This window comes from Miscanthus floridulus, chromosome 7, assembly GCF_019320115.1.
Source record: "Miscanthus floridulus cultivar M001 chromosome 7, ASM1932011v1, whole genome shotgun sequence".
In the NCBI taxonomy this organism is placed as follows: Eukaryota; Viridiplantae; Streptophyta; class Magnoliopsida; order Poales; family Poaceae; genus Miscanthus; species Miscanthus floridulus.
This window is the reverse complement of record NC_089586.1, coordinates 7,585,065-7,611,006: the sequence shown is the minus strand read 5'-3', so window position 1 is coordinate 7,611,006 and position 25,942 is coordinate 7,585,065. Positions and strand designations below refer to the sequence as shown.

The 25,942-nt window shown below is 45.6% G+C and overlaps 2 pseudogenes; one reads left to right on the top strand and one right to left on the bottom strand.

Annotated features, from left to right (window-relative positions):
- The first annotated feature begins 1,565 nt into the window (after window positions 1-1,565).
- On the top strand, window positions 1,566-9,870 carry LOC136466483 (high-affinity nitrate transporter 2.1-like; annotated as a pseudogene).
- Window positions 9,871-20,639: 10,769 nt separating this feature from the next.
- LOC136464996 (high-affinity nitrate transporter 2.1-like) lies at window positions 20,640-24,407 on the bottom strand (annotated as a pseudogene).
- Window positions 24,408-25,942: the final 1,535 nt, after the last annotated feature.

Here is a 25,942-nt window from a genome sequence, read left to right as displayed (position 1 = left end):
TTAGACCTTGGTTTTGCTGACGTGGCCACATACATGGACACCTTGGCCCTTTGGCCCAGTTGTCAGTCCCTCTACGCCACAAATGCGGTTGCTGATTTGATCGCGCGCGACAGCAGTTCCAGCCAGCGGCGGTGGATGGTCGCGCTCGGCTGGCCTTTGCGGAGTGTCGCTGTCTAGTGGCGGCGACGGAGGTGGCTCGCCCTACGCGCGTGGGTGGCGGCGGCGGCGGCTACCTGCTGGAGCCTGGAGCAGCATGCTGGCGCGGCCGTGCTGTGCAGCGCGGCTGACGTCACGACAGCGTGGTGCAGGGAGACGGGGCATGCGCGCGGCTCCGGAGGCCCATCAGCGACAACTCTGGCAACGACGCATCCAGCAACGAAGTTCCTCTAGCTCGCGGTCTTCAACATCGACACCCTGGACCTTGTCGACCTAAACAGCAGCGACACCGTCACTGTACACCTCCCCGTCGTCCGCTCAACCGACATGGCCACAATCCTTTGCCTCGTCAGGCAGCTTGGCGCGAAGGTGCTGTCTCCATCGACCATGGCTACGACCACACGATGCTGCCCTTCACCGCGCACCTGTTCCATTCCAGGTGTTCTAGTCCTGCGTGTCCCTGCTCGATTCCGCCGATGCCATGGACACGGACGCCGAGGCGGTCGTCATGATCGAACGGTTCTTGGTCGGCTGGTCCAGCCCGGTGTGGAGCTGTGCGCGGTCGCGCGCCACCGTGCGGCGGTCATGGACAAGACGTTGCTGCCGTGGCGGACTGTGTCCGCGTTGGCGGGATTCGTGCCGGTGCAGTCCAGCACGTGTTTGCCGCTTGCATCCCTGTGCACCTCCTGCTACTGCTCGCGGAATAATGAAACTTGTTGGGCATAGCAGCTAGCTAGCCAGTTTAAGTTTTTGCCGATCGTCGTCTTGAGTTGACCAGCAGTATGTATGGGCATTTTTACTTTATTTCGCTTTGTCTGCTGCTGCTGGATTCTGGACGCCGCATCACCAAAAAGTCTAGCTACCAATAACAAGATTCTGATCCTTGGGTGATCCCACGGGATGAGGCCAAGCCCACCAAGGTCATATTCCTCTTCCGGTGATGCGGCGCCGAGGAATCCATTTCTGCTAATTATCTATGCCAGATAACGACTTCCCATCTCTTTGATTTGCCTGTTCCAGTTCCAACTTTCAACGTGTTTCCTCTTCCAGCAATCCAGCTAGCTATCTATTAGCTCCAATCTTAGATTAACGCTGCACTGATGACTCCGTCAGATACAATAATTGCCTTGTTAATTCAGCTTAGCTGAGCTTGAAGCTTGATATGACCCTTCATGTCCATGACCCGGCACGGCAGCTTAATCTTTCTTTCTTTTTCGTTTTTCCTTTTCCCAGGCCAGGCTCGAGAGTGATCGAGATGCCCAAAATGTCAACCACCCCAGCTCACTATAAATACGTACCCCATCGATGCCATTGCCGGACCATCCTAAACCTCAAGCACAAGCAGCTAGCTAGTTCGTTCCAGTCTCCTGCGCGCTCTAGCTCTACTAGCACTAGCAATGGCGTCGGGCATGGAGGCTGCTGGAGCGCCGGGGAGCTCGCTGCACGGGATGACGGGTCGGGAGCCAGCGTTCGCCTTCTCCACGGCGGCGCCCGAGCATGACGACGACGCGGCGGCGAGCAAGTTCGACCTACCGGTGGACTCGGAGGTCGGAGCACAAGGCGAAGAGCATCCGTCTCTTCTCCTTCGCGAACTCGCACATGCGCACCTTCCACCTCTCCTGGATCTCCTTCTTCACCTGCTTCGTCTCCACCTTCGCCGCGGCTCCCCTGGTCCCCATCATCCGCGACAACCTCAACCTCACCAAGGCCGACATCGGCAACGCCGGGGTGGCCTCCGTGTCGGGCTCCATCTTCTCCCGTCTCGCCATGGGAGCCGTGTGCGACCTGCTGGGCCCGCGCTACGGCTGCGCCTTCCTCATCATGCTGTCGGCGCCCACCGTGTTCTGCATGTCGCTCATCGACGACGCCGCGGGCTACATCGTCGTCCGGTTCCTCATCGGCTTCTCGCTGGCGACGTTCGTCTCCTGCCAGTACTGGATGAGCACCATGTTCAGCAGCAAGATCATCGGCACCGTCAACGGGATGGCCGCAGGGTGGGGCAACATGGGCGGCGGCGCCACGCAGCTCATCATGCCGCTGGTGTACGACGTCATCCGCAAGTGCGGCGCCACGCCCTTCACCGCGTGGCGGCTCGCCTACTTCGTCCCCGGGCTCATGCACGTCGTCATGGGCGTGCTGGTGCTCACGCTCGGGCAGGACCTCCCCGACGGCAACCTCAGGACGCTGCAGAAGAAGGGCAACGTCAACAAGGACAAGTTCTCCAAGGTCATGTGGTACGCGGTGACAAACTACCGGACCTGGATCTTCGTCCTCCTCTACGGCTACTGCATGGGCGTCGAGCTCACCACCGACAACGTCATCGCCGAGTACATGTACGACCGCTTCGACCTCGACCTCCGCGTCGCCGGCACCATCGCCGCCTGGTTCGGCATGGCCAACATCGTCGCACGCCCCATGGGCGGCATCCTCTCCGACATGGGCGCGCGCTACTGGGGCATGCGCGCCCGCATCTGGAACATCTGGATCCTCCAGACCGCCGGCGGCGCCTTCTGCCTCTGGCTGGGGCGCGCCAGCACGCTCCCCGTCTCTGTTGTCGCCATGGTGCTCTTCTCCTTCTGTGCGCAGGCTGCCTGCGGCGCCATCTTCGGTGTCATCCCCTTCGTCTCGCGTCGCTCCCTCGGCATCATCTCCGGCATGACCGGCGCCGGTGGCAACTTCGGCGCGGGGCTCACGCAGCTGCTCTTCTTCACCTCCTCCACCTACTCCACCGCCAGGGGGCTGGAGTACATGGCATCATGATCAGTGGTGGACCCAGGATTTTTGCATAGGGTATGCGCCGCAAAAAAAATTCTTATACAATTCGGTAAACCATTTATAATTCGGTAAAACCATATTATAATTCGGTAAAACAACGTCAAATTTTAATATAAATTGTTCAAATGAAATACAAATACTTTGAAATATAACAATAGGAGACTTACAATATTACTTGTTTATCCGCCGCTTTCTCAATGACATGAATGTCTCCATTTTATCATCTTCATTAACTTGGAAGAAAATATCTCGCTCAATAAATGTGACTAGACAATCATCCAAAACAGTATCACCTATCTTATTCCTTGACTTTGTTTTCACTATAACCAATGCAGAAAATACCCTTTCAACACTCGCAGTTGCCACTGGTAAAAGCAATATCAATTTGAGAAGCAAGTACACCATATCATACACTTTATGTCTCTTTGTTTCAACAAGCTTAACTGAGAGATCAACAATGTTGTCTAGACCTTGGAAGCTAGCATCTTGTCGCATGTCATCAATATAATTATCAAGTTGCAATTCAAGTTTTAACAAATCATTGTTGGAGAAGTCCTTAGGATAAAATTCAGCCAATCTACGTACCTTCCGTGCATCAAAAGAAGCAAAGGAGTTGGAAGGACTGAAGGCTGACATACAAGAGAGTAGCTCCATATTGATCTCATCAAACCGATTATCAAGCTATTGACTAATTTGATCAATGACACCAATGTATACTTCTCTTCGAAAATGGTCATCATTTGTTTGGTTTCGGGCACGAGCATACCGTGCTAATTTTCCATAAGGCACATAAGCACCATCCATAGCAGAAACTTCAACACCATGTTTAATAAAAAAGAAGTGACCTTCTGAAGAAAATTATCCCAACCATTAGACCTCAACTCCTGCATTCTGCTCTTTGCCACATTAACAAGTGAGATTGCATTAAGAATATCTTGATCCCTTCTTTGCAAGCACTCGGATAACTCATTTGTATATCCAAGAATAACATACATTAAGTGCACAAAGAAAACAAACTCAAAGGTTTCAAATGCTCCAAACACAAAATGTATCTTTGTCCAATCTTCCTTATATGCATTATCAACACCAAGTTCAATGAGCACATCATGAATTGAGGAATATATAGTGATGATGCTACATATAGTTTTGTAATGAGAGCCCCATCGAGTATCACCAGGCCTAGGCAAACCCATCTCTTGATTTAATCCACTCCTTGATTCAAGCTCACCACACTCTAGTGCTTTCTTGACATTCTCAAGCCTAGCATTTCGAAGCATATCATGACGCTTGCAAGAAACCCCAACAATGTTCAACAAGATAGATACTTGATAAAAAAAAAGTCTTGCAGTCAGTATTTCCTTTGGCAACAGCAACAAGAACTAATTGGAGTTGATGTACAAAGCAATGAATATAATAAGCAGAAGGTGATTCTTGCATGATTAAAGTTTTGAGCCCTTTAATATCTCCTTTCATATTGCTAGCCCCATCATAACCTTGACCTCTAATCTGCTGCATACTCAATCCATTACTAACAAGTAAAACTTCAATTGCTTTCTTAAGTGACAAAGAGGTAGTATCATCTACATGACCAACTCCAATAAAGTGCTCACATGGCCTTCCAAGTTTATCAACATAACGCAAGCAAAGAGCTAGTTGTTCTTTATGTGATATATCAGTAGACTCATTAGCTAAAATTACATAGGGCTCATCACCAAGTTCCTCAATTATTTTCTTTCTAGTTTCTATGGCATAACAGTGAATAATTTGCTTTTGTATCTTTAGGCTAGTCAAAGTGCAATTACCTGGTGCATTGTTCAAGACATACTTGTTCACTTCTTCACTATTTCCTACAAGAAACTTTAAAAGTTCAATGAAGTTGCCTCTGTTGCTAGACTCTTCACTTTCATCATGTCCACGGAATGCCAATCCTTGATGCAAAAGAAACTTGATACATCTAAGTGAATATGTCAATCTTTTCTTGTAAAGACGAAGCTCCTCCTCACTCCACTTGTCAATTTATAATCAATTGCTACCTTGGGATTCATAAAACCAATGTACCTCTCTTGAGCTGCTTTATGTGCCCTAGAACCAGAATGTTTGAGAAGTGCTGTGTTTCCTATATTCCAATTATTCCATCCATCAACAATAAAAGTTTTTGACCCACTGCCCTTCTTGAACAAGTAGCATATGAAGCAAAATGCAGAATCCTTCTTGACACTATATTCAAGCCACTCATAATTATATAACCATTGTATACTGAATCGACGAGGTACGCCTCCAATGTTTTGGTATGGAAAATCATGTATATAAGGTTTGCAAGCACCTTTAGTAATATATGCTCTACGGATTGCATCTTGATCATTAACAGGATAATCTTCAATGGGCAGCCTTTCACCTGGATCATATGGTAGGCGATTGATGTCATACGCGGTGGCTTTGATGCGGGTGGTGGCGGTGATGCTAGCGGGGGCGAGGGCAAATGATCTGCAATTTCTTCAACTTGTACTCTATCTTCTTCTTGATTCTGCTCTTCCACAATATTTTCATCTGGAGGTGGGTCAATAGCAGCCGCCTTCTTTGCTGCTCTCTGAAAAAGGGATCGAATGTCTCTGTTTCTTTTCATAATTCAAGACTCAAGAGTTCTGGAAAAAACACTCGCCAATTAGCAAAACTAATGATCGGAAGAAACCTGGAACTGAGGAAGGATGGGGATAGACGGGGAGTATCACGGAACTGAGGAAGGACTAGTGATCAGTCTTGCAGGCGATGGTGGCAGTCCAGGGCTCTAGGCCAGGCCAGGTAAAGCGACGGGCGATGATCAGCTGGTAGGGCGGCGACGGGCGCGCTGGGCATGGCATCGAGGCACCGAGCGGTCGAGCTGGGAGCCGGCGCTGGCGCACGCGAAGAGCAGGTAGTCCTGGTACGACGCGTCGTAGACAAGGCCTGGGTCCAGCGCGTGCTTGGGCCGGATGTGGCCCGAGCCGTAGTCCATGGGCCCCATGACCGAGTGTGGCAGAACCACCCGAAATAGCGTACTTACGAAGGCGCTCGTCTTCCATCAGACACTAAGCACCCTGAAAGTAACTACAGCGAGCGGTGTCCGTCGGGCACACCCTAAGGGAGAACCCGAAAGATCCACATTTTTCCCAAGGATCCAATAATGAAAACGAGTTACAACACAAGTCTATCTCATACATTAGAGTTTCTTGAAAAGTACATTATTACAATACCAAATACAGAGTGCGAAATAATAAACAGCGGAATATTAAAAGGTAACATCTAGCGATAAGATAACGAGGATTCCGTCTGAGCCCACCAGATGGATCCTCCACACAAGGAACTCCTCAAGCGTCACCTGCAACAGGGGTAAATAAACCCTGAGTACACAATGTACTCGCAAGACTTATCCGATAGTGGGAATACTTTCCCGACTCCAAGGAATATGCTAGGCTTTATGGTTTGCTGGTTCTCTTTTAGCAAAAAGCAATACTAATAGTGAGTCCTTATTGATACATTATTATCATCAGCCGTATTAAGTTTTCATCTAGTCAATCTATATAAGCCTGTTCTACTTTCAAGCAAGGGTTGGGCAATCAGTTCTATTTCTTCTCCTTTCAACTTTCAATTCTTACTACGGTGCTAAACCGCAGACAAGCCATACCGGATAACCCGGCGATTCGTGAATCAATGTGCCCAGCTGGGTGCCCCGAAGACACACGCCCCGCTTGTACCCCAGGCACAAGCAGGACTAACCCACCACTCTCCTGTCCCGGGTGTCTAGGTCCCCGTCCAAACTTGGACTCCAAGCCCCCACATCCTGAGTCCCGGACTCAGTGCGGTGCAAGGACCTCCACCACCTCTTCTTCCCATCAGTCGGTCCGGAAAGAGCCAGATCCGCGACAAAAGAGCAGCAAGCCTTCCCTGCGCCCATACCCATGTATGTGCTCGGGACAATAATCTGTGACTTGCCTAGAGTCATATGCAACGACCGGTCCTTAATCGACACAGACAGGGAAAAAGTGTAACCGGGCTATGCCCTGTTGGCCGCAGGACACAACCCCTCACACCCACCAGTACCAAATCCATATCCCTGTCCGGTCACCATTTTCCTTTCCATTATTTCATCATGATATCATAGTTTAAACACCTATTTGTGAGTAACGACAGGTTACTCACGCTACCAACATCCTGAGCATAGCAGCTACTCGACCTATACTAGTAGGACTCATGGTGGATATATTTATGCATGTAGCTTCCATAAAAATGCCTGTAACGTAAATGCATATCATATAAATATATTCAGTGATCATTTAAAAATAGGGGTTATGCACCGGGGCTTGCCTTGGGCAGGCACGGTGTCAGCAAAGTCAGTGACGGGTGGCTCCGGAACGTCCTCCTGCACGAGGATCTCCTCGTACTCTTCGACAACTTCGTTGTACTCCTGCTCGCCGAAGGTCACGATCTCCAGTGGCTCGTCCCCTATATGCATGCAGTGATGATGATGCAATAATTAATATATAGGCAACCGCAACTCTTAAAATAAAAATACATCTACCAAGCTACTAAGCTAACTCTAATGACTAATACGCAAAGTTACCTATTATTCCCACTAAACAAGTATGAAACATTTCATGTATTATCTTAGCAACTAAAGGCATCCTTATTGTTAATATCAATTTACTATATATATAATAAAACAAGGTGCACTAGCTACCATGCATCAAAAAAATTCATTCTCTAAATAACCATAATAAGCATTTCAAAATAATAAAGTAACCCTAAAGGTATCACTGAACTATACGAACTAATTACACTAACAGATAGATCATGAATTTAGGAATCTAACAAAATTTATTTCACAATCAATAAATAAATTCAAATGAGCTCTAGAGATGAAGAAAATGATATTATTGGAGGAGGATAATCATGCTATTGGACTTGTTGACTTGCACATGACTGTGGGTCTAGAATTACTAGATGAGACCGCGAGTCAAGAAAATAAGAAGAAGAATGAAGGAATTCTTACAGGCTAGCTACCTCAGAATTGAATGAAGTGCCACCTACGGTGATCGATGTGCGGAGGCAATGCAAGAGGAGAGACACCAGGGAGCTTAGCAAATGCTTGCCCTGCGTGGAGTGGAGCAGAGCCATATATAGCACTGATCGTGGGTGGTCATGAGTAGTCAGGAAGCATGAAACGAGTTGGCAGGGTTGTCCTCTGGCTCCGTGCCGTGTGCGGTGGTGAGGTCTTGGTCATGAGAGAATTAATTCAAGGATTGAACTTTGAGTGGTCTTGGACTTACGAGCATGTCAGGACTGGAATGGGCTTTGGGGCTGAACGTGCTTGGCGGTGGGGTGCTGGTTCATTTATACAGGTCAAGGAATTAATTGATGAGGAGATCACAGGTCAAGGAAACATTAGAGAATAAGAAGATCAATTGTAAACTAGCTACCTCAGCTGATTATAGCTCGGGGAGAAATCGATAGATGTAGCTCTCACGGGTAAGAACAGAGAAACTTGATTCGAGAGAAGCAAGTGAGCAGCAGAGCGAAATAGCTCGGCGTATCCTTTTAAAGACAGAAGACGCAGGAATGAAGAAGCAAAGGCGCGACAGCGACGCGTTATAAGGTTAGTGGCTAAACTAGCTTGCTTAAAGATAAATAAAGCGCCACGGGAACGACGTGCTGCATGGACAAACAACATTTTCCACTGGCCACGGTGGTTTTTCCACGGATGAACAGTAATTTCTGCGCGTGAACAGTGATTTCCACGCGTGAACAGTGTTTCCTGCACTGCTGCAGTACCGGTGTATGGAAAATCTTCGCTGGTGTAGTCTGTAGTGTTGAAAAAACTTCACTGCTGCATTGCTACGTGAGGAAGTTTGCTCTGGTACCATTCTGACATGTTGAAACTCCCTGCTGCTACAGGCTGGCGTGAGAAAAGAGTGCGTGCACCGCGTTTGCAGAGCAGTGAGTGAGCGGCATGCTCGCCGGTCGAACTTGTGAGTGAGATTAATGCGTAGCGTGTGTGACACACTATGGCAGTGGTAGCGCGTCGTGCACTGATGATTTAGCAAGGTGATTAGCAAGCGAAGTAAAGGCGGGATAATTAGAACAACGAGAGATGACAGTGGCGCGTCGCGAGATTGATGGAGATATAAATCTTGCCAAGTGGTATGCTAATAATTAGTGAATGACAATAATTTATCATTTGACTTTGTGGCTAAGGAGCTCTCACGTGGAGAGAGATGACGTGCTGGAAGGACAACTTGGACAAGGAATAAATTAGAGCTCAATTTGAGAATTAGTGCAATAAAATTTAATTTCTCATTTACCACATGTAATAATACATAAACATGATGCTCATGACATGGTTTAATATTTTGATTAAGGCGTAACACCGAGGGTGTTACACCGAGCCATCCCTGTTCATTAGTGGGCCGCCTTCCGCGTTGTTGGTCGTGGCTGGAATTATGGAACACATAGCATCAGCACGAGCTTGCTCGGTTCAGTGTTCTGTTCTCAGAGAGATGCGGCTGCCTTTGATGGCATGAGACGACGTTTACCAGTGGTCATGATGGCCGATCGGATTGCCCGTGTTGTAGAAGGCCGGCATGATGTATGGTTGACGGGTGGCCTACAGGGTGGTCGGTGGACCACCCTGACCACCCACTAGGTTCACCATTGATCATGATCATGGCGTGCACGCTGGTGGTGGTGTTCGTGCACTTCCCGCAGTGGGGGTCCATGTTCTTCCCGGCCAGCGCCACTGCCGATGAGGAGAGCTACTACGGCTCCGAGTGGAACGACGACGAGAAGAGCAAGGGGCTCCATAGCGCCAGCCTCAAGTTCACCGAGAACAGCCGCTCAGAGCGCGGCAAGCGCAATGTCATCGTCCAGGCCGCCGCCGCCGCCACCGCCACGCCGGAGCACGTATGAGTTTAAGATCGATCCATGTTCACTTCCTCTTACCTGTTTGTATGCATATTCCTAGCTTGTTATTACTGTGCGCGCATAGCTGTTTTAAATTTACATTCTAGGCCTTGTATCGCGACACTCGTTTCCACCTCAATTGACATGTGTTGAGATAAATACAAGTGTGGCGAAATAAACCCCAAGTGTGGTGAGGCACAAGTATGTACTGATGAGTACAAGCTAAAATTACATTTTTGTTGTGTATAATAATGTGTATTGTTGCTGGTTATAAGCACAAAATTTATGTTGACATGTTTTTGCAAGCACATTGCCATTCCTTCGGTGTCACAAATATTTTATGATGTGTAATGCATGTATTGGACTTGGCACACTATCCCAAAACCATTGTCGGTTCGAACCGGCTTTCACTACCGAATTTTGAACCGGCAATGGATAATCGACAGTATGGACTTCGGCTTTTCACCTGTCAGTGATGTCTATTTTCACACAAAAAAAACATTGAGCCCTGCATGGCTGCCCCTGCACCCACTACCGTCGCGCTCGCACTAGGGTGAGGCGTGGGGAGGAGGAGAGTGGAGGGGAGAATTTCTAGAGAGAGATGGTCGCACCAGTCGTTGGGACCAAGGAGAGGAGGAGAAAAGAGTAGCTTCACATCACAATAAAGCACTAGTTTGAATTCCATATCTCCAATAACATGATCCTTGGTTGGATATTTGATTTTTTTTATCAATCTTGTGATCAACAAGTTTTCCTCTTGATCACTTCCCTTGAATTGCTAAGCTCTTGATCAACTCTCTTCCTTTTTATTAGGAATGCTATCTATGTGGCCAAAATAACCAATCTTTGGAATTCCATATGATTCAAGATTACCTCTTGATCATATAACTTTTTCGTCCTCTTCATGTGATCTTCTTTTCTTGCCAAAATGTGTCCAAGTAAGCTTATCCACAATATCTTTCAAGACCATAAAGTGCTTGACCGTATTTCTTGATCTTCCAATCTTGATCAAAATATCCACAAGAAGTGATGCACGGTGGAGGATCCCAATCCTCCGCAAACATGGCGGCCAAGGGGGACCATGGCGGCGCCAACACCAACTCCCATGGACACGGCGGCAGCGGCGGACGCAGCGGCTTCGGGCGTGGACGTGGTGGACGTGGCGGTGCATGCCCGCAGGGCAGTGCCTCTGCTGGTGCCATCTGCCTTCTCTGCGGGAAGGAGGGTCATACGGTCCTCCGTTGCTTCAAGCGTTTCGATGCATCGTTCACTGGTCCACCACAGAAGAGTGCGGCATCTGCAATTTTGTCATACGATGTCGACACCAACTGGTATATGGATACCGGCGCCACCGACCATATTACCGGAGGACTCGAGAAGCTGATAGTCCGGGACAAGTACACCAACAATGAGCAAGTTCACGCCGCCAATGGGACATGTATGGAGATCGATCACATTGGTCACAACATTTTGCATTCCCCAAATAGTAGTATTCATCTCAGTAATTTTCTTCATGTCCCGCAAGCTAGTAAAAGCCTCATATCTGTTAATCGATTAGCATGTGATAACAATGCTTTTTCCCAAGTTTCATCCAAACCATTTTTCTATCAAGGAACAGGGGACCAAGAGGACTCTCCTCAGAGGCCGATGTGAAGGAGGACTCTACCCCCTCAAGTTTAGGTCGTAATCCAATAAACAAGGGCTTGGTGTTTTCAAGCCGCCTATGTCTTTGTGGCACTCAAGGCTAGGACATGCTTCCACTTCGATAGTCCAGGAAGTTCTAAGTCACCACAAACTTCCTTTCATAAGAGATTCGAATAAACATGCTGTTTGTGTGCATGCCAATAGGGCAAGAGTCATCAGTTGCCCTACCCACGATCCTCTAGTGTGTCTGCTAGTCCAATGGATCTTATTTTTTCTAATGTATGGGGACCCACACCTACTTCGGTTGGGAGAAACAATTATTATGTGAGCTTTATTGATTATTATAGCAAGTTTATCTGGATTTATTTGTTGCGGCATAAATATGAAGTTTTTGCATGTTTTTGTGACTTCCAAAATCTTGTTGAATGACAATTTGGTCGCAAGATTTTAGCAGTCCAAACCGATTGGGGAGGTGAATATCAAACATTGAATACTTTTTTCAAACGTGTAGGAATTGCTCATCATGTTTCATGTCCTCACGCCCATCAACAGAATGGCTCTGCTGAGCACAAGCATGAGGTTGGCCTATAACTGCTATCCCATGCCTCTATGCCTCTATGCCTCTAAAATTTTGGGATGAAGCTTTCCATACCACCGTTTTTCTTATTAATCGCCTCCCTTCCAAAGTGATCAACCATGACACACCCTATGAATGACTTCTTGGTCAGAAACCCGATTACACATTCCTTAGAACTTTTGGTTGTGCATGTTGGCCCAATCTCCGTCCATACAATACCAGAAACCTCCAATTTCATTCTAAGCATTGTGTATTTCTTGGGTATAGCAACTCTCACAAAGGGTTCAAGTGTCTAGATCCTTCTGAAGGCCGCGTCTATATATCCAGGGACATTATGTTTGATGAGCATGTTTTTCCATTTGCTCAGCTTCATCCTAATGCGGGTGTCCGGTTGAGGGCAGAGCTATCCCTACTTCCTGATGCCCTTCTAAATTCCTCATCTACTTTTGGGGATGCTATTTTGTGTGATCAACTGTTTACTGACTCTGCCCCTACTAATGTGCCACCAAGTTCTGGTGTTTCTGTTGTTGATTGAGGTGAAAATCTACAAAAATCCAATGGCAGTTTGGATCTAGGAGGCCGTCATTTCATGTGTTACCTAGGTGGAGACAACCCAAGTGCGACGATCGAGGTTGATGCGCCTGGCGTTGCCGTATCGCCTAGCGAATCTAGCTCGGGATCATAGCTGGTCTCTCTGTACACGACGCATCTGCTCCCACCGGATTGTCTGTGCCGGCCACTTCGTCGCCTTCCCACTCCGCTCCAGTCGCTCCCCTTGTGGTTGCACAGATTGATCCGGTGGTAGGGGGCTAGTGTGTCACTGTCCTCCTAGGCAATCTCTGTGTCGCCGTCCTCCTAGGCAATCTCGGAGTCCATGGAGATCCTCTCCTCTGGATCATCTGTGGGAGGGGATCCCATGGCTCTGCCTACATATGACCCCGGGCATCCTACTACCCAGCTTGAACATGGCATCCGCAAGCCCAAGACGTATACCGATGGCACGGTTCATTGGTGTATGACGACAACCACAGCTGAGGAACCTACCACGGTAGCTGAGGCTCTTCAAGACCCAAATTGGGCAATGGCGATGGAACGTGAGCACCAGGCATTGCTTTGGAACAAGACTTTGCATTTGGTACATCCTCCAAAGGGCAAAAATATCATTGATTGTAAATGGGTATACAAGGTAAAGAGGAAGGCAGACGACACAATCGATAGATACAAGGCTAGACTTGTTGTGAAGGGATACAAGAAAAGATATGGGATTGATTATGAGGATACATTCAGCCCAATGGTCAAGGAAGCTACAATGCATTTGATTCTTTCTATAGCTGTCTCTAGAGGTTGGTCTCTTCAACAACTCAATGTACAGAATGCCTTTCTTCATGGAGTACTTGAGGAAGAAGTATATATGCGGCAGCCGCCTGGTTATGCAGATAAGTCAAGGCCTGAATTTGTTTGCAAGTTGGATAAAACCATCTATGGGCTTAAACAAGCACCACGTGCATGGTATGCAACGGCTATGTGGTAAGCTAGAAGCTCTGGGGTTTGTTCCATCAAAGGCAGATACTTCTTTGTTTTATTATCAAAAGGGAAAGTATACAATGTTTGTGTTGGTATATATCGATGACATAATTGTGGCCAACTCATCATTGGATGCTACCCGTGCCTTGTTAAAGGATCTAGAACGTGACTTTGCTCTAAAAAACCTTAGAGATCTTCACTATTTCTTGTGAATAGAAGTCAAGCAGCTCAGAGATGGACTTAAACTCTCGCAAGAAAGATATGCTACTGATGTTATAAAGAGAGCAGGTATGAGTAATTGCAAGGCCATCAATACTCCTCTTTCCAATATAGAGAAGCTGAGTGTAGCTGAAGGAGAAAAATTGGGACCAGAAGATGCTGTCCGATACAGAAGTATAGTGGGGGCATTGCAATATCTGACTCTAACCAGACCGGATATTTGCTTTAGTCAACAAGGTGTGTCAATTCCTTCATGAGCCTACCACTACTCATTTGGGTGCTATCAAACGGATATTGCGGTATCTACAAGGTACTGTAGACTTTGGTCTCAAGATTTGGTAGTCTCCTTCGATGATGATAAGTGCATTATTTGATGCGGATTGGGCAGAATGCCATGATGACCGAAAGTCCACTGGCTGCTTCGCTGTGTTCCTTGGATCGAACCTAGTGTCGTGGTGTGCTAAGAAACAAGCCACGATCTCTAGGTCCAGCACAGAAGCAGAATACAAAGCCTTAGCCAATGCTACCGCTGAGGTGATGTGGATTCAAAAGTTTGCTTGATGAATTAGGAATTCAACATCCTCGAGCAGCATGGCTTTGGTGTGATAATATTGGAGCTACTTATTTGACGGCAAATCCAGTTTTCCATGCACGTACTAAGCATATTGAAATTGACTTTCATTTTGTCAGAGAAAGGGTAGCTCAGAAGTTGTTGGACGTCCGGATCATCTCATCTGTGGATCAGTTTGCAGATGGTTTCACAAAGCCTATTGCAGCTGCTAAAGTTGATCAATTTAGGAGCAATCTTAACCTTGTAAGTGGCTGAGATTGAGTGGGGGTGTTAACAGATGTATATCGTCTCTGGTGTCAGTCTAGGTTCATTGTACCACTTAGGTAGTTCCTAGATTGTAGCCCAAGCTGTATATGATAAGATCTATCTTGTAATTCTGTTGTATAATTATTCCTTGCACAAACCACCACTGGGGGGCTATTCCCCGAGCTATTTAACATGAAACCGAGAGCCAGGGAGAGGCATCTTGTTCCACCAAACTTCACAAAAACTACTCAGCTCCATATCGTAAACTATAGACATCCGACATGTGGGACCCACTTTGTATCCTAAGCTTGGGCTTCGGAGATAAAAGAGAACTGGTTGGAGATAAGTGTTGGGGGATGCCATAAGGTTTGGGCCCCCCCTTCTATGAGAAGCAGCTTTCGATTAATGTTTCACCCGCATTAACCGAATGTTCTATTGACGAAACCGATAGCGAAAGAAGTCATCGGCTTTCACCTGTCTTGCGCGGGAATGCATAATAGCTTTCGACGAGAGTTTCACCCGCATGAACCGAATGTTCTATTGACAAAGCCAACGGTGAAAGAAGTTGTGGGTTCTCTTCTGACCCATGCAGGCAATTGCATCCTATGGAGACAAACATGAGTAAGGGAGTTGGTGAACATTTTATTTACCTTTGCATACCTGAGTTCTTACCGGTAGCATTTATAGATGGAACCTTTGAAGCTGCTGCAGGGGTGGCTTGTATATAGTCCATCTCAGGTTATCACCAAGGCTAGGTCACACACCCAACTAGTGTGTATGGACCATGGGCTTTAGTGATGGCAAGGGTCTAGAAGAGGAGAATGCTCCTTCTTTCTCTTCTTCTTTTTTTTCATCCTCCCCCGCACTTGACTTTTAGCCTTGGTGATAACCTGAGATGGACTATATACAAGCCGTCCCTGCAGCAGCTTCAAAGCTTCCATCTATAAATGCTGCTGGTAAGAACTTAGGTATGCAAAGGTAAATAAAATGTTCACCAACTCCCTTACTCATGTTTGTCTCCATAGGATGTAATTGCTCATACAAGTTCATGCTTCTTTTGCTTATGACGAATGCTCTGGTTTGGGTGTATTTATATACGATACACCCATAATAGCTTTCGACGAGCGTTTCGCCCGTAGGGACCAGTTGATCCATTGTTGAAACTTTTGGTGAAAGATATCGACAGTTTTTACCTTGCTGTTACAACAGAGCAAAAAGCTTTCGACCTCCTTTTCGCTTGCTAAGAACAGATGGTCTTCTGCTGATACCGATGATGAAAGACATCGCTAGCTTTCATCGCACCAGCGAGCGATCCAAAATGAAGTGCGATGATGGGGAAATATTTCTCGCATTACCATAAGCTAACCGATACGATACAGTGTGTCATTTTGCAGGTTTTTTGTCGTCATTGGCCTTCATCCTTTCGGCGGGGTTTTCCGAGCATCGGCCATGGGACCCGACCGAGGGGGACGCAACAAAGGGAGGTGCTCACTGAGGGAGGTTGAAAGAGGAATGGACTAAAAGTGCCTACAGGAAAAAAAGAATATGCTCGAGAATCTGAGTAGTTAGGAGGGCATTTTGGTCCTTGTAAAGGATACGGACATGTATAAATAGGGCTCCATGTGAGCAGCGTATGGGGGATGGAACCCTAGTTCCTTGATTAATACACATATACCTTTCACCCTACCATGGTTCCTTTCTGTTCCTTTCGTTCAGTTTTATTGTGCTTTCAGTAGTTTGAGCAGCAGCCTGGTGTTCGAAGGTTAAGGCCTAGAACGACAATAAGAGAGAGCTGGGTTGTAGCGCATAAAATTTGTTATTTTTTCTATAATTGTTTTTTTATATAGTTGGCAATGCTCTATACACATACTCTTGTGATGTTGATGTTTTTATTTGTAAGGCAAAACTTGTTCCGTTGTTCATTTTTACTAGTAAGTGCCGTATAAAATAGCTCAAGATTAGTAGTAGTGCAAATTTTCTCAAACGGGACAACCCCAAAGGATAGCACTAGATCTGTGATAAAAAAAACTACTTGAGCATGTCTTGTATGTAAGTTTGTCTAACAAAATACAAATAGTTAACCGAGTGAAAAAATCAACGATGTCATACATTAAAAACAGACAATAGCATTAAAGATGCTCTCATCACCAAGTCAAAATGAAACGCCTGAAAATTGGTCTTGTTATATCTACTCGGAATAGACTTGTGTAAGCGGCACCAAACTTTTGTCTCTATTACAAATGCAACCCACATCCTTATGTGCAGTACGTAAACGCTCCTATACGTACAAGAAGCTAAGCAATCCTGTGTTCGTGTTCAAATTTATATGCATGAAATTTACTTTATATGGATTCTCACTTGTGTTATTCGTTTTCTTTACAAAACAATCTGTAGTTGCACGATGCATGACGTACTTAATTAGCTGAAATCAACGTGCTAGGCGCCCTAAACTTCGGTTCAATGATTAAAAACTTTCGGATCGGATGAATTATAGAATAGACAGTCTCAACTAGTTTTGCAGCTGTTGGGGCTGCTGCTGTTGCAGCTGCTTCCACTCACAGAATACTGTTAAAACAGCCAGCACCAACTGTTTTAACAGACAGCCGAACAGATTCATTACTAAAACGATTTTTTTCCTAAAGCAAATCCACCACCAGCTGTTTTTATTTTGAAGGAACAAACGAAATAAAATGACTAAAATTTCAGGTGTTCACTTAATAATTTTGTTAGGCCTAGGTGCTAGCTTTTCTTCTAAAACTCCTGTGGAACTTAACTTTCAGTTTATTTTTGACTACCTGGCCAGACCTTAACTAATTAACACATTCTGTGACATGCGTATATATAATTGGCAAAACAAAAATTCAGCTAAGTATAACTGTAGACTACCAGAATCATTCAAACAAACGTTTCAGATAGCAACGATTGGAGGCAGCCCAAAGTCCATGGAAGAGTGGCATTATATTAAACAAACAGCTTGGGTGGACAGCTCAGGATCTTGTCGTTGGAGCTGATCAATCCATGTCCTATCCAGTGGCTTATCAGTCATGACATGATCGATTGAGCAACATGAAGAGCCAGATGAAATGTGCACTTGGAGATATTAATTGCCCGGCCCAATCAAATGTCAACTAGTTTGAGGCTAGCAAGCATGCAAACAAGAGAGGCTGCAGTGGTCAGATTAGGCAAAGTCAAATGAACTATGGGGTGCATGAACAATAATACAAGATCATTGTATATAGTATAGCTTATATATAGGTGAGAGCGACACCAGTGATAAGTAAATTTGTGTCGACATATATGTGTGTGTCCCAATACCTAGTTTGCAGATAAGTATAAGTGGACATCAACAATGCCATACCAGAGGTCGTGCATGATAAAGAATCAGGGAGAAACATTATGACAAATTCAAAGGTAGATTCAGATTTTTTTTAAATAAAAATCTTCAATTAATTGGACTCATACTCTAAGTGTGTGCTCTTGGATCACTTGAACAAGGAAGAACTTTCTTAAAAGTGTCAAGAACAAATTAAATGGGGGCATGAAACGTTGGAATGGCTCATTTGAATTATCAGTTCAAATATCCAAAGATTTCATAAATACATTTATCTCACTACTAGCCAAATTAAATACTTTTTAGACATGGTCAAAATCTATAATTAGAGACACTTTATAAAACCACCTCTACACTATCAATTCTATAAAAAAATGTATTTACTGGGTTGCTTTCTGAAACCGTCCCTATGCTACCACGATTATAGAAAAAAGAAGAAGGTATTTACAGGGACGGACATGGCCAGTTGACAAAGCAACCTCCTGGAAAAGAACTTCCACGTGCGGCTGAATTCAATCAGTCATCCATTAAAAATGATTTCTAGGGTGGCTTGTCTAATTCAGCCACACCTAGAAATCAATTTTCAGGTCGACTTATTTAAAGGGACTGCCCTTAAAAATATTTTTAAAATTCTTAATATTTCCTGCTAAATTTGAAATTGCCAGCTACTCGCCAATTCTTACATAGTTGTTTACTGCCAAATTTCTCATCTTAGAGATATACTGTATACTAATTTAACAATATTATTTAATATAGAGTAGCGAACTTCTCACTCACAATCATCATTGTTGTTTGATGTGTTATCGAACATGAGTAACGTGACTAATATTGAAGTATCTATCACACTTTACACATTATTTAAACTAAAATTACATTAATAATCATGAAGAGGGGGCAGTTCGCACGGACGAAGAAGATCGCACGCGTCATGAAGTCATAGTCCTTGCAAAAGAACATTGCCATAAGCAATGCTTTCTATATTTATTTACCCTTTTGAGGACAGTTTTGTGTAATTCATTGTACACATCATGGAAGCTGGAAACAAGAAATAAGTAAATTCACCATCATTAGTCCTCCCCCTTGTGTGAGTACTTTTGATGTGAGAAGAAGTCTGGCTTCATATATCTTTAGTAAAGGAGAAGAGTTCCTAAATAGTTGGCTTTGTTAGACCAAGTGGCATGCTCAGATAGGTGAAACACATAGACCCAATAGAGCAACCAAATGTTGCTATAATATTGGTCATTTTTTCACGTGGCATATTTATTGGCCTTGCAAAATTTAACATAATTCATCTTCAGCTGTGCAGAGCCAGCAAAAGTATTAAGTACAACATTGAGGTAAAATAATTATTTAGTGCATCCTTCTATGACAATGAGTGTGTAATTAGCATATTGTGCATGAAAGTGCACCCTGGCCCCCTAGTGATTTTTGGTGGTTGAATGGGAAAACAATTAAATGATTAATGGGTTTGATGAGTTTTGGATATGTTTAATTGCAAATGAGTATATCAAACTCATGTCACGTATCAAAGTGAAAAATAGCAATGCAAGCAAATGCTACGTGACAAAGAGACAAGATATAATGGAGATAAGATGGTCCCAAAAAATTGTTTTTCTTGCATGGAGAATTGGAGATAGATTTGGAAATCACTTCTTGTGGATATTTTGATCAAGATTGGAAGATCAAGAAATGCGGTCGAGCACTTTATGGTCTTGAAAGATATTATGGATAAGCTTACTTGGACACATTTTGGCAAGAAAAGAAGATCACATGAAGAGGAGGAAAAGTTATATGATCAAGAGGTAATCCTGAATCATATGAAATTCCAAAGATTGGTTATTTTGGCCACATAGATAGCATTCCTAATAAAAAGAAAGAGAGTTGATCAAGAGCTTAGCAATTCAAGGGAAGTGATCAAGAGGAAAACTTGTTGATCACAAGATTGATAAAAAAAAATCAAATATCCAACCAAGGATCATGTTATTGGAGATATGGAATTCAAACTAGTGCTTTATTGTGATGTGAAGCTACTCTTTTCTCCTCCTCTCCTTGGTCCCAACGACTGGCGTGACCATCTCTCTCCAGAAATTCTCCCCTTGACTCTCCTCCTCCCCACGCCTCACCCTAGTGCGAGCGCGACGGTAGTGGGTGCAGGGGCAGCCATGCACGGCACAATTTTTTTTGTGAAAATAGACATCATTGACGGGTGAAAAGCCAAAGTCCATACTGTCGATTATCCATTGCCGGTTCGAAATTTGGTAGTGAAAGCCGGTTCGAACCGACAATGGTTTTGGGATAGTGTGCCAAGGCCAATACATGCATTACACATCACAAAATAGTGACACCGAAGGAATGGCAATGTGCCTGCAAAAACATGTCAACATAAATTTTGTGCTTATAACCAGCAACAATACACATTATTATACACAACAAAAATGTAATTTTAGCTTGTACTCACCAGTACATACTTGTGCCTCACCACACTTGGGGTTTATTTCGCCACACTTGTATTCATCTCAACACATGTCAATTGAGGTGGAAACGAGTGTCGGGATACAAGGCCTAGAATGTAAATTTAAAACAGCTATGCGTGCACAGTAATAACAAGCTAGGAATATACATACAAACAGGTAACAGGAAGTGAACCTGGATCGATCTTAAACTTAGACGTGCTCCGGCGTGGCGGTGGCGTCGGCGTCGGCCTGGACGATGACGTTGCGCTTGCCACGCTCTGAGCGGCTGTTCTCGGCGAACTTGAGGCTGGCGCTATGGAGTCCCTTGCTCTTCTCGTCGTCGTTCCACTCGGAGCCGTAGTAGCTCTCCTCATCGGCGGTGGCGCTGGCCGGGAAGAACATGGACCCCCACTGCGGGAAGTGCACGAACACCACCCGAAGCGTGCACGCCATGATCATGATGCACATGTACTCCAGCCCCTTGGCGGTGGAGTAGGTGGAGGAGGTGAAGAAGAGCAGCTGCGTGAGCCCCGCGCCGAAGTTGCCGCCGGCGCCGGTCATGCCGGAGATTGTGCCGAGGGAGCGACGCGAGACGAAGGGGATGACGCCGAAGATGGCGCCGCAGGCAGCCTGCGCACAGAAGGAGAAGAGCACCATGGCGACGACGGAGACGGGGAGCGTGCTGGCGCCCCCCAGCCAGAGGCAGAAGGCGCCGGCGGCGGTCTGGAGGATCCAGATGTTCCAGAGGCGGGCGCACATGCCCCAGTAGCGCGCGCCCATGTCGGAGAGGATGCCGCCCATGGGGCGTGCGACGATGTTGGCCATGCCAAAGCAGGCGGCGATGGTGCCGGCAACACGGAGGTCGAGGTTGAAGCGGTCGTACATGTACTCGGCGATGACGTTGTCGGTGGTGAGCTCGACGTCCATGCAGTAGCCGTAGAGGAGGACGAAGATCCAGGTCCGGTAGTTGGTGACCGACTGACCGCGTACCACAACACCTTGGAGAACTTGTCCTTGTTGATGTTGCCCTTCTTCTGCAACGTCCTGAGGTTGCCTGATGGTGTAATTCTGTCATGGTGAAGCCACGTCAGTGCCTGGACCAAGCTGAGAGCGGGAAGCCGCAATTTGAATTCAGGCGGTTGCCGAGTACGTGGTGAGCGCGCCCACAACCACGACGTCGCCTGACAGTTTATTTTCAGTCTTTTGTATCTGTGTTTAGGCAGTTGTTTAGCTCAGCATTGTGTAGTACAGCTAATGGTATAAGTAGCCGGGACATCAGTGTGTGTTGTGTGTTGTGTGTCGAAAGCTACCTTGTAATCGTGTATGCGCTGGTCATTAACATCTGTGGAAAATAGCACTGTCAGCCGACAGTTGCCATTCGTCATATTGTGTTCCAGTGTGTGCATGTTCTTGATCTGTGCTTCCTCTTGTTCTTAGGGTAGCCACTGCATATATGGCTGCGATTTGTGCGTCCTAAAACCAACATTTGGTATCAGATCCATAATCACATGCCTGATCTTCATAGTTTGCGGCGATGACCGAGACACGCTCTGGTTCCGGCGGTGGGGTTGGCGGTGGCGGCGGTGAGCGGTTTGCATATCCGCAGCTGACGGGAGCCAATTACATGAGCTGGAGTATCCGGGTGTAAGCAATTATGGAGGATCAAGGTGTTTGGGAGGTGGTAGAGCCATCGACGGAGTCGGAGACGGCGTCGGTGGGCCAGGCGGCCGTGGCGGCGAGGACAGCCAAAGACAAGAAGGCGAGGGCACATCTCCTTCAATGTCTGCCCGATGATCTATCGATGCAAGTGGCAAAGAAGAAGACGGGGAAGGAGGTCTGGGACTGTCTCAAGGAGCGGTTTGTGGGATTTATGCTTATTAAATATAAATAAATCTATAACTAAGTAATACATGATCCAATGAGTATGGAATTTTCACTACATTTTAAGCATACAATAATTAGGACACCATAAAAATTTCACCACAATTGAACCATAAAAACTGCATTTATGAATTATTCCAATTAATTACAGAAAAAATAGATCAAAATCTACAGCAATTACTTTGTACTAAAGCATACCATATTATATATTCACTATGTATATATATACTCATGTGGAGTCTAATAAAATTAGATTTTCTATTTTATGATTTTTCTGTGATTTACTATGATTTTTTAAAGATTTAGCCAAAATAAATAAAAAAGAAAAAGATAAAACCACCTTAAAAACCGCTTATAACCGGGAGGTAAAACGCACGGTTTCAAAAGTTGAGAGAGGTAGTTTGCCCGGTTTTGGAGTTAAGGGGGGAAAAGCGGACTTTTTACAAAAGTTGAGGGAGGAAAAGTGGACTTTTTCCTTTCTCTTTAGTTGGGAGGTTGTTGGTTGGTGGGCCGCGACTTTCATGAGTTGGATCGAATGCATTCTCTACTCAACCTCCATTTCTTTGAGCTGAGTTAGTTTTTTCTCCCCCTTTTCTCTTGCTATTATTCCTAGCAAACATGCCTCATGCTTTGTAACGGGAGAAAAAAAAAACTATAAAATACGAGAGAATCGTACCAAGATACATTCTCGTAAACCAGCTCGGACCTCCTATCTCTCAAAATCTTGGCTGTAGGAATATAAACCTTATCAGATGACGTGTTATTGAACTGTGTAATAAGACTCATATATTGTAACTAAAAGATAAATATTTATAATATTGTTTAATCTATTGAAATTTGAAGAGATTTTTTTTAGAATTTTCTTACCATCATGGATGTAGCTATTTTGGCCATTGTTTTAGCAGATCCGCTTGAAGTTGATACTTTTGCTGACAATGTGTTTTTCATAGACGTAATTTATAATGGAGGAGAATAATTGATAATTTCTTTTTTTTGTCGTTGTACAGGCTCTCGATGAATAAATGCCTGAGATTGTCTTGGATCTGGTTGGGAGCCTCTTCCGACTTGATTTTATATGTGCTGTCAGGGGATACATTAGAATAGGCTTCGCATAGGAAAATAGATTGTTTTTGGAACATTCACTATCTTCTCTCCTTCATCGGGCATCCCGACAAAGTTTTTTCCCCGTTGAAGCACGCGATGTGACAGGAGCGGGGAAGCGGCTAGCCCTAAAGTTTTTAGGATATCACATCAAAGGATGTCATGGATATTTAGATACTAATAAAATAGAATTCGTCAGTAAATCACGAGACAAATTTATTATAGAATCTGGCTCGGGCAAGTCCATGTGCAGGATCTCGGCACAAATTTTCTCTTGACCGCGGGGATGCGGCGCTTCTTCGATTCAAGCTCCAACACCGTAGAGGAGGCAGGCACACCTATGAAGCCTCAGATTGAAGCACACAGAAACTGGCATCCGACTCAAGAATAGAACTTTGTGTCCACATAGAAGTCACGGACTAACGCTGCACACGATGGAGATGGACGGATGGACAAAAGCGGAGGTATTTTGGCACTAAAAAAAAGCTGGTTGGAAGAAACTTGACATAAAAACGAAAAACGTAAACATTAACCAAGTCAGTCTTATGAGCGGTACTTTTTTAGCGAACGAACAGATTATGTGCTAGAAATTTTGTCTCTATATTATTAAGGTATAGATTGGAAATACTTCATGTAGGACGTCCGTCCATGACTCTGCATTCGGATGCGGTTCCTCAGGAGCAGGCTCTAAACAAAAAAGAAATCCACATTCCTTGTGTTTATCCGTTCGTCCCTTTCGAGCCCATACCCCACTTATTTGTGCTTATCCGCCCAGCCCCAAAGCAGCGTGGCTGCTCATTTGTCTGCCCCTTCTCTAGTGTGCTCGTCAGGCTGCCTTGTTGTTTCCTTTCCCCATTGCTGGCCGCGTCGTGTGCCTCACTCCCTGCGCTGCTCACCTGCATGGTAGCCACCTGCATCGCTCGCATGTGGCTGCTCATCTATCTGCCCCTTTCCCAGCCCACGCTCATCGGGCTGCCACGCCGTGCCTTTCCCCATTGTTGGCCGCGCCGTGCGCCCTCTCTCCCTGTGCCGCTCACCTGCGTCACTTGCTCTCTTGCAGTTCGTCCGTCGCCTTTCGCCGTTGGGCGCGCCGCAGATCCTGCCATGGTCGCTGGAGCACACGTGCCATGGTGCCTCAGGTCTTCCCCGTCCGAGCTAAGGGCACCCACAAGCGTGACTGGCGCTGGTGGTGCTCGCGCGCCGCGGCTCGCTGGCACCGGCTCCCACCCCGATGGCTGAAACGTTTCAAGTGTTTCAGACGTTCCAGATGTATGTTGCAATTATTTCATCTTGATGTTGCAAAAGTAGGTTGGATGATGCAAATGTTGCAAGTATTTCAGAGGAATTTTGCAAGCGTTTGTTCAAAATATTTCATCTGTTTCTAGACGTCTGTTGCAATCTTTTTTTATTTGGATGTTGCATATGTTTCACATATTTGTTGCAGCAGTATGCTCCAAATGTTTCAGCTGTCTCAGTCTTATGTTGCAGCAAGTGGTTTCATATTGCAAGTTGTAAATCTGGATGTTTGGTGTCTTTCACAAACATGTTGCGAGTGCGTGTTCCAAATGTTTCATCCACTTTCAGATGTATGTTGCATTCAAATGTTTTTCATGTTGCAAGTGTTTTATGTTGTATGGCCAGAAGCGAGCCGAGAGAGAGCGGACTCGGCATGCTGCACGTTAGGGGGGCCGATGGATGGTGGTGGTGCGGTCGGGGTGCATTTGGGGCGTGCTCGTCCTCAACTGCTCATGCCGGCTCCTGGGTGTTGCCCACACGGAGAGAGATGAGGGGGTTACGAGCGACCGGCGTACGCAGAGACGGGGCGAAGTGCATGCGTGGGGTGAGGCGAAGGCGGATGAGGTCAGGGCGAAGGCGGATGGGGGCGGTGTCCGGACGCTAGCCACGCCCTATTATTATATATAGTGAGACCGTATGTTTTTTTCCTAATATTCTCATTCCGTTTGTTTTTCTTAAGTGTAATGTCATTTTTCTCCTTCCTTTTTGTGTTCAAACTATATTTTTCACCGTTTAAAAAAAAACTATATTTTTCACAACTAGATGTTGTTTCTTCTTTAGCATTTTTCACAAGACTAGTTGCTTCAAGGATGGCCATGCATAGTGATATTGGAGTAAGATGTCTAGTTTTAGAGTTCAAGCAGAAATATCAGACTATGGTGATAGTTTTTTTTTCTTTGAGCAATGACTATGGTGATAGTTGAAAGAGGTAGATGAGTTTTTCCTTTGTTTGGGCCCTCCATGCTGGACCCTGGAGCCTGGAGGTAAGCCCATATAGCCCGTTGAGCTGGTTCGTTTTTATCGGATTGGATCCGCCCGCCGCCCGCCGCGCGGCGGGTTTGTCAGTAGTATGTGTGTGCGTGGATGTGCACCATCACATGGCCAACGCAGCCGCAGCATGCAAGAGATGCATGCATGCGTTTCATGAGTTATTAGTTAGTTGGTCTCTCTCCCTTAATCTCCCTACTAGCTATCTCTCTTGTCAGAGCATCTCCGATCCCATTGTTAATTATTAG